Genomic DNA, 11,196 nt, shown 5'->3' with positions numbered 1-11,196 from the left:
TAAAAAAAGACTGAAGAATTGTGGTAGCACAGAAATTCTTATTTCCCAATACTTTTAATTTAAGTTGGATATGGTCTACAAGGACTCTAGCCAGTGATTACAATTTGTATATATGTCATACTTTTTACAGTGACATAAATACAGTTGGAGCAGGTTTTTCATGGTGTTTATTCTTGTTGAAAAGCAAAATTGTAGAAAGAGCTCCAAATAATATGATGTTGATAGTCTTTGCCACAACATCTAGGAATTCATATATTATGCTGCCAAAGTCACTGACACAAATAATATTTATCGGAAATCAATGTTCCTATAGCCAAGCATAATTATCTGAAAATTCTAGGTTCCACTGTATATGAGCTTAATAACAAACCCAAGCAATATCTCTGATTTTTGCTGTAGTTAAGATGTGATAGAAATAGAAGAAAAACAATCATGCTCCTCTCTTAGAGCCTCTAATCTATTTCTCTGCCACTTCAGACTTATTCCCAAAAGTATGTCAGTACCACAATGAGTAAGGAAGGTAGGAATGCAATTTTGCGTACTAAAATGTATTAAATCATAGAATCATAGAATGGTTTGGGTTGGAAGGGACCTCAAAGATCATCTAGTTCCAACCCCCCTGCCATGGGCAGGGACACCCTCCACTAGACCAGGTTGCCCAAAGCCCCATCCAACCTGGCCTTGAAAACTTCCAGGGAGGGGGCAGCCACAACTTCACTGTGCAACCTGTTCCAGTGCCTCACCACCCTCACAGTAAAGAATTTCTTCCAAATATCTAATCCAAATCTACCCTCCTTCAGCTTAAGGCCGTTACCCCTTGTCCTATCACTAGATGCCCTTGTAACCAGTCCCTCTCCAGCTTTCCTGTAGGCTCCTTCAGGTACTGGAAGGCTGCTACAAGGTGTCCCCTGAATCTTCTCCAGGCTGAACCACCCCAACTCTCTCAGCCTGTCCTCATAGGAGAGGTGCTCCATCCCTCCGATCAGCTTTGTGGCCCTCCTCTGGACTCGCTCCAACAGCTCCATGTCTCTGCTGTACTGGGGCCCCCAGAGCTGGACGCAGTACTCCAGGTGGGGTCTCAGGAGAGCGGAGTAGAGGGGCAGGATCCCCTCCCTCGACCTGCTGGTCACACCTCTTTTGATGCAGCCCAGGACACGGTTGGCTTTCTGGGCTGCAAGCGCACACTGCTGGCTCATGTTCAGCTTCTCATCCATCAATACCCCCAAGTCCTTCTCCTCGGAGCTGCTTTCAATCCATTCCTCGCCCAGCCTGTCGTCGTGCTTGGGATTGCGCTGACCCACGTGCAGGACCTTGCACTTGGCCTTGTTGAACTTCATGCGGTTCACACGGGCCCACCTCTCCAGCCTGTCAAGGTCCCTCTGGATGGCATCCCTTCCTTCCAGCATGTCAACCTTACCACAGCTTGGTGTCGTGGGCAAACTTGCTGAGGGTGCACTCGATCCCACTGTCCATGTCGCCGACAAAGATGTTGAACAGTGCTGGTCCCAGTACCAGCCCCTGAGGAACACCACTCGTCACTGTTCTCCACTTGAACATTGAGTGCGACCATCCAGCCAATTCCTTATCCACCGAGTGGTCCATCCATCGAATCCATGTCTCTCCAATTTAGAGACAAGGATGTCGTGCGGGACAGTGTCAAACGCCTTGCACAAGTCCAGGTAGATGACGTCAGTTGCCCTTCCCTTGTCCACTGTTGTCCACGCTGTAACCCCATCATAGAAGGCCACCAAGTTTGTCAGGCACTATTTGCCCCTAGTGAAGCCGTGTTGGCTGTCACTATTCACCTCCTTATTTTCCATGTGCCTGAGCATAGTCTCCAGGAGGGTCTGCTCCATAATCTTGCCAGGCACGGAGGTGAGACTGACTGGCCTTAGTTCCCTGGGTCTTCCTTTTTACCCTTCTTAAAAATGGGGGTTATGTTCACCCTCTTCCAGTTGGCAGGAACTTTGCCAGACTGCCAGGACTTCTCAAATATGATGGAGAGTGCCCTGGCCACTTCATCCGCCAGTTCCCTCAAGACCCACGGATGCAACTCATCAGGTCCCATGGACTTGTGCACCTTCAGGTTCCTTAGATATTCTCGAACCTGATCTTCTCCTACAGTGGGTGGTTCTGCATTCTCCCAGTCCCTGCCTTCTGTGACCTGGGCAGTGTGGCTCAAGCATTTGCCAGTGAAGACGGAGGCAAAGAAGCCATTGTGTACCTCAGCCTTCTCCATATCCTGGGTAACCAGTTCACCCATTTCATTCTGGAGGGGACCCACATTTTCCCTCGTCCTCCTTTTATCACTGACATACCTATAGAAGCTTTTCTTGTTGTCCTTGACATCCCTGGCCAGACTAATTTCTATCAAGGCTTTGACTTTCCTAACTTGCTCCCTGGCTGCTCAGACAGTTTCTCTGTATTCTTCCCAGGTTACCTGCCCTTGCTTCCACCCTCTGTAGGCTTCCTTTTTTTGTTTGACTTTGCCCAGGAGCTCCTTGTTCATTCATGGGGACCTCTTGGTGTTTTTGCTTGACTTCCTCTTTGTTGGGATGCATTGTTGCTGAGCTTGGAGGAGGTGACCCTTGAATATTAGCCAGCTGTCTTGGGCCCCTCTTCCTTCCAGGGCTTTGTCCCTGGAAGGAAATAAGCAGTAAAGTTAAAACAAATGGTAATATTGTTTCATACAAGACAAAATCAAGTCATAGGATTCATAGTTTTAGAGTGCAGTAAAGGTCAGAATGTATAGAGGCTAAAAAGGAGGTTAGGTAAATGCAAAAGAAGAATAAAATCCTGTCAGTGACTATCAAACATGATGGTCTGGATGAAATCTCCAGTTTTAGAGCGCCTTACCACTCATAACCAGTACTGGAGGGAAGGTGATAATCTATGTTGTTTTCTACATTTTTACATAGTAATAGATGCTTTGGAAAATCTTAGACAGATTAATGAGCAACAGACCTTTGGTATTACTCAATATTGCAGTTTTTTATTTTGTGTTAACAAATCAAACTCCTCATCAGTTTGAAAATTTCTTAGTAATTTTCATTTGTTTACAATTTTCTGATATGTAGTATTCAGGATATTTTGATAAAAGGCCAAGCATTATTTTTGGCCCTATTTTTTTATAAACAACACAGTAAGAGATATTTTTCTATGCATTTTGCTACCTCTTTTCTTCCACTGTTACAAATTACCTTCATTCTGTTTTCTTATTTTTTTCCTTCCCCCCCCCACCCCCCCGCCCCAGCACTTGAAGATCACGCATCTTTGCTGGCATCTGCTGCTGTTCCCAGCCTCCTTTTCTCTTTCTTTTCTTCGAAAGTCCTTATCCTCCATCTCCCTTTCCGCTTCCTTACCTCCCCTTCAACTTGGCCGCTTGTTCCTCCTTTGATCTAGCAGGGTCTTGTTTTTTCTCGTAAAAATCACAAATTCCTGGTTCTATAGGTTCTATGCAAAGACTATATCACATCAGAAGCAAAGTTTATTTCATACCATACATACATAATTTGAATAGCTTCTGTTTTGACATGAACTGGGAAGGAATTGTATTGGTCATTCACATATATTGAAGAGGAGTAGTGTAACTTTACGTACTTGTCTACTATATACACAGAATACTGTTTGAAAGAATTGTTCTTAATTTATTCATCGCATGCATGTAAGCACAAAACATTTTTTAAATGAAGTTGTAACTAAGTCTAAGTTGGCCAAAAGTCTTACAATTCCTTCTGTTCTTTGGAGTGACTAAAACATAGCCATACCTTGGGTGGATATTTAGTGGTGTACAAAGTTCCTATCATCCTGCAAGTTTTCCAAAGCTAGCAATGAAATGGAAGTGGAGATGGGCTGTAATCAAATGGTTTCCTCCAGCTGAGCAGGGATTGAAGGATACATGGCTATGCAAAAAAAAGAGGAGTTTTTACTTTAGTAAGTATATATTGATAATCAGAGGGCTGGAGGACCACTTCTGTGCAGACAGGCTGAGAGAGTTGGGGTGGTTCAGCCTGGAGAAGAGAAGATTCAGGGGACACCTTGTAGCAGCCTTCCAGTACCTGAAGGAGCCTACAGGAAAGCTGGAGAGGGACTGGTTACAAGGGCATCTAGTGATAGGACAAGGGGTAACGGCCTTAAGCTGAAGGAGGGTGGATTTGGATTAGATATTTGGAAGAAATTCTTTACTGTGAGGGTGGTGAGGCACTGGAACAGGTTGCCCAGAGAAGCTGTGGATGCCCCCTCCCTGGAAGTTTTCAAGGCCAGGTTGGATGGGGCTCTGGGCAACCTGGTCTAGTGGAGGGTGTCCCTGCCCATGGCAGGGGGGTTGGAACTAGATGATCTTTGAGGTCCCTTCCAACCCAAACCATTCTATGATTCTATGATATTATAGTTAAAAAGAAACTATACCAATACATTTTAATACAGGAGATAATGCTAACTCCCATACAATTTTTCCTGATTTGTTATACAAATGCTTCTAAACTTGAAGATGAAAATGCACAAAAAGCTGTAAAATTTCTTCATTGGGTTTTTATTTGAAAGCAGTATGTATGTGGAATTATAAAGACAGAAATTCAGCCCTAAAGTGTAGAGTAGCAGACTGCAGCAGATTTCACAGCAATACTATTACTATGGATGAACCCCTATTCAACTTCAGTTGAAACAAAAAAAAAAGTTACATATTATATATTATTTTATATGTATATAAAGTGTATATATATATTACTTTTTACTATATTAAATATATATTAAATAAATATATATAAATTAATATTTACAAAAATGTTCAACTAAACATCTGTTTGTGCCCACTTAATTTCTTGTATTGGCTTGAGCTTGGAAGTTATGAACTCCAACAGGCTGTACTCATGGTTGTTTCAACATGACTGGAAGAAACGTGTAGTGAACAAGTCCTTCCTCTAAAGATTTAGTCCTCTTTTGTAGAAGTAACAGAAAGGTGATGACAAGTATCTCTGCATTGGAATGCTTAATTTGTTCTTTAATTTTCTTATGCCACTACTCAATCTGCTTGTTTTTCTAGGTTGTGTTACCTACTGTTACTAGTATAACTCTGCTTTCCTTGCAGATTAGAATGTTGTATTGGAAACATACCATAGGAGAAAGAGAAAATAAGAGAAAAGAAAGAATAATATAAAATGTATCAAAGATGATGTTTTTTGAAAAATGTTTCTTAGCTGTATTATAATCATGCCTACGTGTAACCTGTACCACCTATGTTGTAGCATTAGAGCCTTCTACCAGTGATTAAAGTTTTCTGATTGAAATGACAAATTAAGGCATGAAACAGCATTTTCCTCCAGACTGCTGCTTGGAAAAAAAGTTTTATTGCATTATAGTAAGTAGTTTGCTGAGTTTAATAGTTTCTCCCTATGCTAATTCAAGTGGTATATTTCTCTCCACGCTGCTACAATACCTGGTACAGCATACCTTTTAAATGATTGAAATGAATTTCATGGTCAAACTTTCATGACTAAGTCAAGGGGAAAATATGATCAAAAAACCCAAAGTTTAAATAGAATGCAAAGAGAATAGAGGGAATTATAAAGATTTACAAAAGAGACATATTAATAAAAAAATAAAACAAACTAAAAAATTACTTAACGGGGAACAATTATTGTTTTCTAATTAAAAACATAAACAAAGAAAATTATTCCATACTGATTTCTCTACAAAACGTATTTTACATCTTGCTTTTCTTCCTTTTGCTATCTTTCATTTCAAAAGGACTTCTGTGAATAAAGTAAGGGTACGATTCTTAGTTCCTTTAAAAGGGGGACACTTTCTCACTTAAACAATCCAGAAAAATACTTGGACAAGCTTTTTATCAAAGCTACTTGATCAAAATTATCACCTTTTCATCTTTATTTATCAGGAAATTTCTTGTAATCTCAGAAAGTTTTGATCCACCACAGAATATCCTGTGTCAATTAACTGTGTTAATTAACCACAGTGTCTCTGTGTTTGCCCCTCATTTGGGGGTTATTGGCACCACCACTCAGCTGGAAGAGGAAGGTTTATGAACATTCATTATCTGCTATCACACAAAGTTGGCCAAGTTGCTTCAAAACACTTTTAGTGTCTGTTTATACTAACTCTACTCACCTTAAATAATAACAGAGTAACAGGTTATGGATAGGATGGTGGAAGACAATCTTTTAAAACGTCACAGCTGTTTTCACCACCTGCCTCATCCAATTTGTTCACCTTCTACAATACATAGTAATATTCAGGGCAGAAATTCCTAAGAAGAGCATAAATTAATATTTCCGTTTATATCATTCTCTGCAGCATTCTATAAACTACAACTTTCTCTGCTTGTACTCAGCCTAATTTCACACTGGCCTTCCTTACACAAATGCAATCCTTATTTCTATATTATGTATTTCTCAAATATTTTATTCTTTCCTCAAAATACCCAATAAAACATAATTATCATACTCTATTTCATTTTTACTATCTACAATTGCTTTTTCCTTAGTTTCAGTTTTATTTGCTCAATGCGTTTTCAGTCCCAGGGAGATGCTACAATTATCATCACAGATCACTAAAAATAATTATGTCACTGGAAACAGTGAAATTTTGAATAACATCATTCATAGTCCTATGCATATGATGCTTAAACCTCAGCTTGGAAATCATGTTATATTCATATTGCATGTCATTTGGGTCAGGTGGACTTAATGTAAAAGTTCATCTATTTGCAGATGTTTGGGAGATCTAAGAGTGGATTTTATCATTATTAAAGCTATTTCAGGCACATAGAAATAAATAGATGTCAGTTATGATGTTCTGAATGATGATGAAAAGCTAATTATACCTATGCCCATCAGCCCGAAGACCTGACTATAGTCAAGCATCGTGTAAATTCTGTAAACTTTCTCATCCACATTTGTGGTAGGAATAAGCTGGAAAGGAAAGAATATGTTCACATTTTTTTGCAAATTTAATAGGTATTAATCTTCGGGAATATGTCTCGATTTCATTTAAACAATTTAAACATGATTACAGCTTGAAATAAGACTCTCAGAGAAAACTAGTAATTCACAGTTTGGGAGGTCGGTCACTGATGAGAATGGCTTAGAACTTAAGTTATGTAAAGCATCTCAAGTCACTGTTGTAGACAGAGGCAGATTAAAAGAAATAGATAAAATTTATGCTTTTGCTATCGGTCTGAATATTGCCCACATTACTGTAAACTCCTGTGTTAAGACTCTCTGTCAGGTATTCTGTGTGACAGTTTTAATGTCACTATAGAAGTCTTCATTTATTTGTGGAAAGCAGATAAGCCTGTCAAAAAAAAAAAAAAGACCTATAAGTAACAATGCATGTGGCAGGAGATATTATTTTGTGTCTCGCGAATAGACAAGAGTAGCTACAGAAGCTACAGTATGCAGCATCTTGCATGTGACAACTTGCCCAAAACTTAGAACAGAACTGAGAGTTTTTTTCATTGATGATCTTTATTTTCCATTTTCAAAGGTAAAGCAAAAATCAGAGATTGGTGACATTGTGTAGGGAAGGGAAAGGAAGGAGAAACAGAAAGGGAAGGGGGTAACATCAGGGATTCAGATAACAGTTTTACCATGGCAACTACTGTACAGCAGAAAAGGTTGATTAATGTAACGCTGGAGATTAGGATGGAACAATAGTGGTGTCACTAACTCTCTTCTTCCCTCCCTCCGAGCAAGTATAAATGCAGCCAGTTGCCATGGGTAGATATGTTTTTCCTCAGGAAAGATGAAAATGGCCAAGAGAGATATTGGACATTTTATTATTTGTCCTCTATCTAAATACAGAGAACCAGAAAGCATTTGTCGATCTTTGCCCTGTGATGATATTTGGGTCACTCGATTTGGTCTCTGCTGGATATGTTAACAGAAGTCCTGCTATGTTCTATTTCTGCAAGCTATAAACTTTGACAACTTTCTGAAAGTTTGTAAAGGGTAGGTTTTAGATGAACTCATCTTAAAGACGTATCTTGTCCTGGAAGATTCCAAAGTTTCATCCAAGCAGGTAAGCTTTTTTCAAGACAAGAATAACCTTCAAATAATAATGTAGTTGGTTCTTTTGAAGAGTTTTCTTGAAAGAATTATGTCTTTCACCCTACTGTAGGCTCTATGTTGGGTGTTAGATTTATTTATGGTGATGATAGTTTAAACACCTTTTTCTACTTTTAAGCTTTTTAAATATTGATGAAATCCAAATCTATATAATAGCAGATAAAAATATATTTTAGCATGCATAACATTAACACAAATTAATGAAGAGGTCTTTGATGCTGATAAATGCGGATAAAGCTGACATGTCCTGATGGTCCGTTCATTTAATTAGGTGATTTATTACAGCAGCTGCAGGGACACATCTCACCCTTAGTAGTGTTCTAGTTGTAGTGAAGGGTACAGCAGTGCCCTAATCAGCATTTGTAAGTACTTTCTGCAGTAGCATATTTACCACTAGTAGAGCAGCTGGTAGTCAGTAGAGCAGAGCATTTCTGCACATAGCTTAAAATGTGGGAATCCGGGACCTTAAATGTATTTAAAGGTGACTCTGTTGTATTTGTGATCATTGTGAAAAATTAACGCTAGCATTTTAGGTACGTATACGTGGTTCTATTCCTGATCTGCCTGACATTGTTCTGACAGCTCTGAATCAAGGTTGCTGATATGGGCCTAGCTCATAAAGGGGATTTTTGTCTAGCTAGCTTTGCATTTTCAAAGTGCAACATAGAAAATGCTACATATTAAAGTATTAAATATAACTTTCCTCACACCTTCAGTAAAAAAAACAACCAAACAACAACAACAACAAAACCCCACACAAAAATCCCAAAACAATCCTAAATTATAATATTTCAACTGAAAAAAAGAGATGTGCAGAACAAATCTTTTAGGATGCAGAAGCTTCAGTTGGATGCTGGCAAGAAGTTTGGCACAGGTCAGACGTACAGCAGCAGCAGTCTGCTGATTACAATGGTTTCATTTCTGACCCTACACAATCTCTTTTTCTAAGCTCTTGTTTCACTGAAGTGCATCTGACCTATCTCTTCCCCTAAGTGCAGAAAGCAATTCTCTATAGAAAGTAACCAGCTATACTAGTACATGGAACAGAATGTAAATGATAAAATAATATTCCCAGTGGAGCTGTGCGGAAAAAACAAAAACAAAAACAAAAAACAACTGATAGTTTTGCAGTCCTAGAAATCAATAACAACAGTCTTTGTTACCAAAACTAAAGTAAGTACTGAGTATAAAGATTGTGTAAAAAATTGTAGGTTTACTGAAATTATATGATTTTATACACAAAAGCTCACTCTGCACTGCTACTGTAGATGTGAAAAAAGAAGAGAAGGCACAGTTATAAAAATAAGCTCCTATTCTGAAATCATATCCAAGCTGTTCAATTTGTCATAAGCTACCAAAACAGGTTCGCTGTTGCCAGCCTGTGCTTAGGCTTATGTATGACATCAAAGAGTTGGGGATTGATACTCAGGGATAGAGACTCTGGAAGTGGACTCGAATTCTAATTCAGCCTCTTGCCTTGTCATTGATTGCTTCGTGGGATGGATAGGGTAGCTGAAGGCAAAAGTGTGTTTGCTTTGCATTCAGCTGTCAGAACAAGCTCTGGCCACCTCCAAGTTTCTTCAGCCAGGGATGACTTACAAGGGCTCAAAACGAAAATGAACTATCTTCAAACTGTGTTAAATCTTTGCCGGCCAGATTAGGAATCCAAGTGAAAGGATACCCTGTCAAAAAATTTCTGTTGTCATTTCCAGAGAAACAACATTCCTTTCCTCAGATTTTAAAAGTTTTGAAGAATGAAAATGCTATTTAATGGAATAAATTATTTTATCCCAACCCTGACTGCCATGCTATGACATACTGAAATTCTTTCCATGTTTCAGATTTATATAAAGACAACTGCAATGACTGAACTTGTTTTGTTTTGGTTTTTTAACAGCTGTTTCACTCAGGAAGACCATTGATGCTATGGACACCTGCTGTGACCAAAAAACCTTCATTAAAATGGGGAATATTCTTGAAGCACGAAATGATGGATTCTGTGACACAGGTGGGAAAATTTTCACCACTATGTTAGCAAAATATTCCTGTGCTTCTCATAGCATGTATATTCTTGAGATACTCATAATTACTCATGTGATGAGGCCATTGTCAGTCAGCTCTAGGTGGTTAATTGGTATGGATGTACTTCAGAGTGGAATGATATGGATTTAAGTATGAGTACCTGACATATGTTTATCTATTTTAAGGGATAGCAGTAGCTTATAGAGAAATTATTTATTGATACCATATGGCAATCCCCCAAATGACAGCCTGATTAAGCTTAACTTAATTCATAAACCCCCCAATTTTTTTGTCATCAAAAAGGCCTTAAGGATTGAAAATAATGCTTAACATAGCTTCTGGGTTTTTTAGAATTGTTCCCTCTTTTTGCTTTTATGAGTTCTTAAGATGTTTAGAACATCAGTTAAGCTGCATGGTGCTACTGTATGGAAATAAAGTTGAGGAATGCCTTTTTCCCAGGTATTCCCAAGTGTTCATTTTAATGCTTCTGGTTTAATAACCTCTTGCAGCTTGCTTTGAAGGCTTTTCTCCTCAGAAATCTCTCAATCTCCAGAGGACTATTAAAGATATATAGTAGATATCTAGAAAACTGTTAGAGATCAAGAAGTCAGACAGAATGCATGTGCAATAAAATTTGTGATTCAGTAAAACAGTTTAATAAGAAACCCTTGGGTTTATACACATAAAGCAAATTAAGAATAATGTTCCTTTAAAAGTATGCTATCTCTACAATATCTCTGCAATATAAGAGGAAAAGAAAATATATTTGACATTATGATTGAAAACAAGTGCAGAAATTTTGAGGAAGAATTGCTTTTCAACTATTTAGGTACATCCTCTAAAAATACACTAGAAAACCAGAAAGAGATGTAAAAAAGTTAATAAAGGGCTATGTTAAGTTATTACTGTATTGCATGTTGTATCTGTATGTTGGAATTGAGTGTATGTTGCAAACTGCTTTTCCATTGTGACAGGTAGTTAACCAAAGTAGGAAGACCTGGGAAATTTGATGCAGAATAATTGCTTATTTTTCATGTGAAATGCGATTACTTTTTCTTCTATAAACTACTATTTAATATGAGCTACTCTACTG

Source organism: Balearica regulorum, chromosome 4 (assembly GCF_011004875.1).
Source record: "Balearica regulorum gibbericeps isolate bBalReg1 chromosome 4, bBalReg1.pri, whole genome shotgun sequence".
Lineage (NCBI taxonomy): Eukaryota > Metazoa > Chordata > Aves > Gruiformes > Gruidae > Balearica > Balearica regulorum.
This window is presented reverse-complemented; position numbering follows the sequence as displayed.